Consider the following 10,568-nt stretch of genomic DNA (forward strand, 5'->3'; position numbering starts at 1 on the left):
AATCGCCGCCAGGAGCAGTGGGCGGATGTAGAGCCATCTAATTCAAGGCAGCAATGAGGGCGGCCTGATCCCATTGTGATGAGGGCAGGACGGTGGTCGTAGCTGGGTGCGCCTGGGGAACGACGGGTACGGGTGGGCTTGCGTCGAGGATCCCCTGTAAGGTGCCGGCCATCGTTGCAGCAGGAGCGGGCAGACGCGGGACGGGCAGAAGGCCGCCGGGCGCGCCCCCGCCGGAAGAGGAGCCGGGCTGGCCGGAGGGGTTCTGCTTGCGCTTCTTCTGGCGCCCACGAGAGCCGGAGAGCCGCCGGGCCCGGCCGTTGGAGGGCCGAGCAGCGGGGGGGTTGGAGGAGGGCGGGGCCGACGTGGAAGACGATAGGCGGGCCACGTAGAACGCGCTGGCATGGGCGAGGAGAGCCGAGCGGGCGTTGACGCGCGCCAGGCGAGCGACACGCTGCTCCTCTAGCTGGAGAAACGACCGCAGCTTGATGAAGAAGGGTGGCGTCCGGGCGTCATGTGCGGGACGGCGTGTTGGAGACGCTCATTGAGGCCACGGAGCACATTGTGAACGAGCTCGCGATCCTTCAGGCGGTGATCGAGGTCCCGGAGGGTGTCCGCCATGGTCTTGAGCCGGGAGGTGTAGTCGACGACGGAGAGATCGCCCTGGGTAAAGCTGTGGAACTCGTCGAGGAGGTAGGTGATCCGGGCGTCGCGGTTGCTGCGGAAGAGAGAGTGAAGCGGGTGCCAGAGGGAATACGTCGTGTCCTTGTGATCGGAGACGATCTCCAACGTCGACGGAGTCACTGTAGCATTGTACCACGGGAGGATGGCAAAGTCATTGAGAACCCAGTCGGAAGTCGCCTGGGTCGGCGAGCCATCGACGTGGGCGGTGAGGACAAACTTGGCGAGGGCGGAGAGGAACTGACGGCGCCAGAGGGCGTAGTTTTCCTTCTCGAAATCCAGAGTAACCAGCACATGGTCGCGGATGCGAAGGGACTGGACCTGGGTAGTGGGGAGGGTTTGGGTGACGACGGGAAGACGGAACTGGTCGTCGTCGGACTCCGAGTCGCGGGAGGAGACAAAGGAGGAAGTGCTCATGGCGATCGTGGAGGGTGGGGAGGAGAGAGGAGTAGTGGAAGACGTGGATCGTGAGATTCAAACTGATACCATGTTGGAGTCTGAATGAGGATAGCGAGAGAGAGACCGTGTAACACTTCCTTGATTATTGATTGGGGTTACACAAGTACATATATACTGGCTGTTACAATAGAATTACACCACTCTAGCCTAAGGAACAGGACCACTACAGAAGCACGTTCGCTAACAATCTTTATCATATGATTACCCAACGTCCGATCCAATGTATGCACCGGTTTTACTGCTTTTTTTGTCTTTTCTTTTTCTTTTTTCCTGTTTCTCAAATACAAGAACATTTTACAAATCCGCAAAGATTTCTCAAATACACGAACATTTTTTAAATTCATGAAAAAAAATCAAACTTCTGAACATTTTGCATTGAACCTTTTTCAAATGTCGTTGACTGAACAATTTTCAAATTCATGAACAATTTTCTAAAATAAGAGAGCTTTCTTTAAATTATTAAACCTTTTCCAAATTTGTGGACATTTTTCACTGATTGTTTTCAAATTCTTCACTTTTCCAATTTTATGAATTTTGTCAAATCCATTAACATTTTTTAAAATATGTAACATTCTTCAAATTGAACTCTTTTAAAATTCATGAACTTGTTCTTCTTCGTGATTTTTAATTAAAATTAAACCGACCGAAATAATAAAGAGAAAATGAACGTGTACTAGCTCTTCCACGCTCATTGGGCCAAGCCTACCAACAGCAGGCGCATGAGCGATGCGAGCGTACTGCTCGCTAGAAGCGATATATGGCACCTCCCTCCAAGCATATATATTTTTGCGTGGGGAAAGGAGTTTTATTCCAAATTGAGAGAGTTACAGTCGAGAGTCAGAAGATCCTCGATACATGGTGGTCCCAACTACTTCCACATAGCCGTGGTACACTCGATACGACTATAGTTTGCCACACGATCGGCAACTCTATTCTGATCCCTAGTCAATTTCTAGGGAATAAACTCCATGTCACATATCAAGTCCTTAATTTCAGCCACAAGATGACCATATGTCGAGCGAACTAGTCCGTCCCCTGATAGATAGGATAAAGCCTCACTTGAGTCAGATTGGACAATGATCGGAAGACTGAAATTTTGTATAGCAAGCAACATCCCTTGCATAATTGTATGTATCTATTCTCCGCTTCCAGTGCTTCGTCACAATTGAAATAAACCAACTTGCTAAAAAAATAATTGAACCATCATGTCGTTGGAGAATCATCCCTAACGCTGTCGCGCCAGATTCCATTGAAAAGTATCCATCCACTGAAAGAGCAACGTAATCAGTGGTCAGTGGAGTACTGTACATAGACCAGGAGCTCCAAAAGCCACATATGGTGACTTGGTCGATGATATGTGTGAGCAGCAGATAGCAAGAGATGGCCTCATGGGCCTACAGTTCTAACCACATGACGCCATAAATGGATAAGTTCTCTTTTTTCCACACGAAGTTGCAACCAAAAAGCTATATCTCGCCTCTTGCAAGGTGGATGTACAGGCGACAATGTGGGGATCGTGGCCTAGTAGCGGACCTGGTGGAACTAGTAATCGTGTGCTTAGCGGGTTTTGGGAATCTTCCGTTTGGTTTTAGGAAGACTATGTCTTTTTTTTACATTTTATTAATGTGTTTTCTTTATCGGTTTTGATAATTTTGATTCTATTTTTATTCTCAGTTTTCTTTTTAAATTTTTAAATTTCCATTTTTTTAGGTTCAAATTCATTATCTTTAAAAATCCTATCGGTCATAGAGTACGAATATATATATTTATATGTCATTAAAATTTTAAAAAGTATATGTGGAGAACTTTTTACATTTCCATGCCCATTTTTTAATGTATTATCATTTATTGAAAAGGGTAATATGTGTTGAACAATTTTATATCACATGATGAAAGTATTTTAAAACACAATAAAAAGTTATTTAATATGCAATAGAGATTTGTTAAATAAGATGATGAATCCTTCTTAATGACCAGCGAACAATTTTCTATTACACGATGGAAATGTTTTCAAAAAAATGGCCTTTTTAATATGCGTCGAACATTTTGGAAAACACGATGAAATTTTATTTTCTGGTGGACATTTTTTAAATATCCTATGAAAAAATTAAAAGACCCACTGAACATTTTCGATACCCGAGGAATCTTTTTAACACATGATGAACCCTTTTTGAAAATATGATTACCATTTTTTAATACCCTATAAACATTTTTATAGGACTAATAAAATAAAATAAAATAAACATACTTTAACAACTTCCAAAATATTTATAAGAAGGGAGAAAGTGAAAAAATAAAGAGAGAAAAGGCCCAGCATTAAGCATGCACAAACTAACTAGCGATCAGACACCTTCTGGAGAAAAACGGTACTATTGGTGAGACTTTGTTCATGGGCCAAGCTGAGCATATCTCTTTGTAGGCAAGATACAGGGGCAAACATATCCTTCGCCTATAGAGGGAGCTATTAGTGGGCCGGCCCAGTAGCCATGTGGTTTCATCACACTGAAGTCACGCACATATTTTTTTTATGTTTTACTTATATTTGTGGAGTTGTGGCAGTGTGCAGAGACAGGGAGGGCATGTACCTGGGTTCATCGGCCATTGTCTTTAGGGGCATCAGCGACCCTACCACATTGGAGGAACTAGCAGCAAGAGAATCGATGGTTCTCGCAGAGGATCTTAATTTACAATCTATCCATGTTGCGTCAGATTGTAAGATGGCGATTGAGGATATTAAGCGGAAGAGTGGGGCAGGCTATGGGGCTATTATACATGAAATCATAGAGTATTCGAGTAGCTTCATTTTATATAATTTTGTCCATGAGTTTAGGAGCTCGAACTTCGAGGCTCACAATCTTGCAAAGCATGCACTTCAATTTAGGGGTTGGCCGCCATGTTTGGTTAGGCCATCCCGGTGAACTTTCTTTCATTCATGTAAACATTGTGACGGTTTAATAAAGATTCGGATGATTGTCTAAAAAAACTTACATTTCTGTTCCCTGAAAAAAAAACTTATATTTGTGTACTGCTAAAAAAACCTTATATTTGTGTTTTGTAAATACATATATTACTAAAAACTAAATTTTATTTTAAAAATGTTCATCGTACACTTCAAAAATGTCCATGCAGTGTAAAAACAATATTTGCCCAGCTTTTAGAGAATATTTGTACCATTACAAGAATGTATGTGATATTTTTAAAATGTTCATGCGTTTCAAGAAAATATACGTGACACTTTTGAAAAATAATATGCAATGTAAAAAATCTTCATGTAATTCAAAAAAAAAATGTTTACTACTATTCAAATAACTTACTGCATTCAACAGATGTACTAAGTGTCGGCAAAGATGTTTGTACCTCACTGAACCTGCATGTCATAACTTAACGGGTGACTGCATTCAAGAGTTAGGGGGTGGTAGTGCTGACATATAAAAGTTAGTGCCTTGTTTGTGAAATCTAACATTTTGAAAATAGATGGATAATACTTTGTATATTTTATTGTCTTGAATATTTTTGCGGCCTACCATGTAAGTTGTTGTCTATGGATGATTAGTTGGACTTTTATTCTTGAGTTTGACAAAGAAAATGTGATGATTTTGAAGTCTAATATTAATTAAAGCATTTGGTCATCCAGATGCACTTCACATGTTGGATGGCATCTTGTTGGGTTATAAAGTCGAATAGCCAGAGGAAGCTTTAAAATATATTATTCTATCTTGTTCAAGTCAGGTTTGAAGTGTTTTCACTAATTTTGGTTTCTCAATTATAAAAATTTCTTGATATTTTAACTAAAGCATTAGATTCATTCAAATGCATATGCCACCAAAAGTTATACTAATATCTCTGGCAACTAAAGCAGTTTTTCTGTCGTGCCCATTGTTCGTATGTAAAAGTATGATTGAGCGATCCTGACTAATTTTTTACTCGAATAATTGTTAGGAGTTACTTTGGTTGTTGTGATCTGAGAGTTATTTGATATATGTGTGACTATCTTCTAAGTCATGGTAGGCTCGAGTTGACACAATTAGTCATTCTTTCTATACATAGTAGACTTGATATATAAATTATTGAATTGTGTGATGAACATGATGTAGTCATATACAAATCTTTGGGGGCATCTTAAACTGGGTAATTCGATGCGTAAAATGATTCGACTTCTCTTTTGAGGGAAACAAAAGAGAGACACTCAATGAGTGTGAAGTTTGTGTGCTCGGGCACCACGGTGCCCCTTTTTGAAAAAAAAACCATATTTAAAAGTTTCAAAAAAATGAAAATAATTCTGTGAAAACATGTATGTATTCACTACGGATACATAATTTTTTTTAAAAAAAATGTACTTTGTAAGCTGTACAACAAAACAAAATTCCAAACCAAAAACAAAAAAAAATTCTGGCCCATTTGAAACTACATATTTGTCTTTTTTTTGTACGCAACTTGTGAAAGTAAAATATAATGAATTTTTGCACATGTGTGTGTGTGTGTGTGTGTCTATTAAATAAATGGTTGGATATTTCTGATTTTTGTGGGATTTTCTAGCCTATTTTTTTTGTTTTCTAGTAAACCCATACTTTTAACAGTTCTGCTAAAACTTAGCTAGATGAGAAACAAATTGGTCTCATTCACGCACCTGGCCATCCGATCTAAACGTGCGGACATTCGTGCGTGCTGTTTTTTTTTCTTTTTTGAGTAACTTGTGCATGCTGTTTTTTTATTGCATGCAGCAACGCGGGCACGGCAGCCCAAGTTGTTTTTTTGTCGGCCCGCTTGTCCACGCTGTAGCGACATGCACCAACGCACTACCTAGTTACCACAGTTCATCGCCTCAAAAAAAAATTACCACAGTCCATTGCCAAAAAAGAAAAAAAAAGTTACCACACTCATGTCTATCTTTTTGTCACCTTTTTTATGTCTACATGTTAATAGGGAAAGCGACCATGTCGTTCCTCACTCTCGTGACTAATCTTTCTTTTCTTTTTGGCTGCATTTTTTTATTGTTATCATTTGATTTCCTTTTTATTATTTGTTTATTTAGTTTTTGTTAGCTTTTTCATGCTTTATATGCAAACACTTGTGACTAATTCTAGTTGGATGAGATTTTGTTAATTTTGGAATGTACAACTAGATAAATCTATTTTTCATTTCATTTTTGTTTTCTCGGGTCATGACTGCAAGTCTTTAAAAATAGATCGCAACTGCAAGTTTTCAAAAGGAATCGCAACAAGAAGTTTCAAATGGGATCACAACTACATGTACTCACGGGATCGTAACTACAAGTTTTCAAATGGGTCGCAACTGCAACCTTTCAACGGGATGCAACAACACCTACCCTAGGGCAAATGTGCGTGTTTTTTCATGTGCCCCGCATTCTAGCTCACACTTTCACATTAATGCTTTCTCGCCTTGTCGACATGTGGGTATTCTGTATTGTCTATTGTCTCACTAATTTTTTTGCTTAGTTGTTCAGTTTTTTACATCTATGCGACAGCAAGAATTGTAACCCGACCGCAACTACACGGGCACAAAACGACTGCAACTAGGGTCTAAAAGGAGGAGGGTTGTCGTGGCCAGTTGCATGTCCATTACTAGACATGCAATTGCAAGGGTTGTAACCCGACTACAACTGCATGGGCACAATGCTACTGCAACAGGGGTCAGTAGGGGGTTGTCGGGCTAGTTGCATGTCCACCACTAGACATGCAACTGCAAGCGTTCTAATTTGAGTGCAACTGCAAGTGTTGTAATTTGAGTGCGACTGCATGAGTACAAAGCGACCACAACTGCATGGGCATATATTGACTCCAACTGAGGTCGCGGAGGCAGGGTTGTCCTAGGCAGTTGCATGTCCACCACTAGACATACGAATTCAAGCGTTGTAACCCGACCGCAACTGCATGGGCACAAAGTGACTACAACTGGGGTCGGAAGGGAGGAGGCTTGTCGTGGCCAGTTGCATGTCGACCACTAGACATGCTACTGCAAGCGTTGTAACCCGACTGCAACTGTATTGCCACAAAGAGATTGCAATTGGGGTCAGGAGGGGTTGTCGGGCTAGTTGTGTGTCCACCACTAGACATGTAATTGCAAGCGTTGTAACCCGACTGCAACTGCATGTGCACAAAGCGACTGCTATTGGGGTCGGGAGGGGGTTGTCCAGCTAGTTGCATCTTCACCACTAGACAAGCAACTACAAGTGTTGTAACCGACTGCAACTACATGGGGACAAAGTGACTGCAACTGAGGTAGGGGAAGAGGGTTGGCTGCCAATTGCATGTCCACCACTAGACATGCAACTGCAGATGCACAAAGCAACCGCTACTGGGTTGGGAGGGGAACTGTTGAGGTTAATTGTATGTTTACCCCTGAACATGCAATGACAATCATTCTACCCCAAATGCATGGACACAAAGCGGCAGTAATTAAGGTCAAAAAGAGAGTTTTTGGTCCAATGGCATGTCCATGACAATACATGTAACTGCAAACATAGTACATGTCCACAAAGCGACTGCAAATAGGGAGCATGAACGGTTTACTACTTGTCTAAGTCTCAATCTGGATACATATTGAAAGTGAGAGCAATTAACTAGAGTAGCTCCGTGCACAGCATTGTAGACATAGAAATTTGCAAAATACATACGGATCTGAATGTGGCAGACGTTGACTAAACTTCTCTCACAAGCAAAACATGATCACACCTTAGTACTCTTTGGCTGTTAATCACATAGCAATGTGAACTAGATTATTGACTCTAGTAAACCCTTTGGGTATTGGTCACATGGCGATGTGAACTATAGAGTGTTAAATCACATGGTGATGTGAACTAGATTATCGACTCTAGTGCAAGTGGGAGACTCAAGGAAATATGCCCTAGCGGCAATAATAAAGATGTTATTTATATTTCCTTATATCATGATAAATGTATATTATTCATGCTAGAATTGTATTAACCAGAAACTTAATGCATGTGTAAATACATAGACAAAACAGAGTATCCCTAGTATGCCTCTACTTGACTAGCTCGTTAATCAAAGATGGTTAAGTTTCCTAACCATAGACATGTGTTGTCATTTGATGAACGGGATCACATCATTAGAGAATGATGTGATGGACAAGACCCATCTGTTAGCTTAGCATAATGATCGTTTAGTTTTATTGATATTGCTTTCTTCATGACTTGTACATATTCCTCTCACTATGAGATTATGCAACTCCCAAATACCGAAGGAACACTTTGTGTGCTATCAAATATCACAAGTAACTGGGTGATTATAAAGATGCTCTACAGGTGTCTCTGAAGGTGTTTGTTGAGTTGGCATAGATCAAGATTAGGATTTGTCACTCCGTGTATCGAAGAGGTGATGCATTACGAAACGACTAAGGGACTTGCCAGTAACGAGATTGAACTAGGTATGATGATACCGACGATCGAATCTCGGGCAAGTAACATACCGATGACAAAGGGAATAACGTATGTTGTTATGCGGTTTGACCGATAAAGATCTTCGTAGAATATGTAGGAACCAATATGAGCATCCAGGTTCCGCTATTGTTTATTGACCGGAGATGTGTCTCGGTCATGTCTACATAGTTCTTGAACCCGTAGGGTTCGCACGCTTAACATTCGATGACGATTTGTATTTATGAGTTAAGTGTTTTCATGACCAAAGTTTGCTCGGAGTCCCGGATGGTATCACGGACATGACGAGGAGTCTCTAAATGGTCGAGATGTAAAGTTCTGCTATTGGTTATTGACCGGAGATGTGTCTCGGTCATGTCTACATAGTTCTCGAACTCATAGGGTCCGCAAGTTTAACGTTCGATGACGATTTGTATTTATGAGTTAAGTGTTTTGGTGACCGAAGTTTGTTCACAGTCCCGGATAAGATCATGGACATGACGAGGAGTCTCTAAATGGTCGAGATGTAAAGATTGATATATTGGAAGGTAGTATTCGGACACTGAAAGGGTTCCGAAGTGTATCGGGTACATACCGGAGTACCAGAGTGGTTGCTGAAACCCCCCAGGGAAAGATATGGGCCATATGAGCCATAGGAGGGAGGCTAACCAGCCCACAAGGGTCAGGTGCGGCCCCCACAATGGAGGAGGCCGAATTGGACTAGGGAACGGGGTGCCACCCCCTTTCCTTCTCCTACTCCATCTCCTTCCCCTTTTCCCCCTCCGGTAGAAGGGAAAAAAAGGGGGGCGAATCCTACTAGGACTGGAGTCCTAATACGACTCCGCTCTCCTTGGCACGCCCCTTGTGGCCGACCTCCTCCCCTCCTTTATATACGGGGACAAGGGGGCACCCCAAAGCACAACAATTGTTCTCTTAGCTGTGTGCAGTGCCCCCCTCCACAGTTTACTTCTCCGATCATAGCGTCGTAGTGCTTAGGCGAAGCCCTGCGCGGATCACATCACCATCACCATCACCACGCCGTCGTGCCGACGGAACTCTCCCTTGACCCTCTGCTGGATCAAGAGATCGAGGGACGTCATCATGCTAAACGTGTGCTGAACACGGAGGTGCCGTAAGTTCGGTACTTGAATCGGTTGGATCATGAAGACGTTCAACTACATCAACCGCGTTACTAAACGCTTCCGCTTTCGGTGTATGAGGATACGTGGACACACTCTCCCCTCTCGTTGCTATGCATCTCCTAGTTAGATCTTGCGTGATCGTAGGAAAAAAATTGAATTACTACGTTCCCCAACAGAGCATCCTTTCCCCGCTCATGGTGGTACTAGAGTTCCCAAAATCTACTTTATTGTCATTGTGTTTCAACGCCAGCCTATACGCACTCTTAATCTAAAGAAAACCATTTTTCTCATGGTGTCAAGCGATAAAATCTCCCTCTCCCACAGATTGAATAGGAAATTTTAAAATTTCCTCAACATCATGGTGATAAAACATGTGTGTGATGAAATTCTCTCATCCCATCTCCTAGACCCTCTCATGAATAACTCACACACCCATTTAAGCCTAGTTCAATTCTTCAAAATAGATTTTTTTTGTGGATATAATCTCTGGGAAGACAATTACCTCTCCAAATATTTATACTAGCACCATCAAAACACTTCAAATGACACCATTTTAAAGCAGCTTAAGGCCATGCATAAAATTTTGCCAAGTCACCGACATCGCTTGCGGGAAGACCGTATCCAGGACATGCCCACGAGGATAATATTTTGCCTTCATCACCTTTGCACATAGTGGATGCTGATAAACCAATAACCAACAAACTTGGTTAGCTAGAAGCACATGATTAAATAATCTAAGATCATAAAATCCCATACCCGCTTCGCCTTTGGGTCTCATTAGTTTATCCCAAGCCAGCCAATGAGTTCTCCTCCTATTCTCCTTATTGCCCCGACAAAAGATCCCAATGAATTGGGATAATTCCTTTTCTTGTTTTCCTTTTCGTTTTATTTTTTTG

The sequence above is a fragment of the Triticum dicoccoides genome, chromosome 5A (assembly GCF_002162155.2).
Source record: "Triticum dicoccoides isolate Atlit2015 ecotype Zavitan chromosome 5A, WEW_v2.0, whole genome shotgun sequence".
NCBI classification, from domain to species: Eukaryota; Viridiplantae; Streptophyta; class Magnoliopsida; order Poales; family Poaceae; genus Triticum; species Triticum dicoccoides.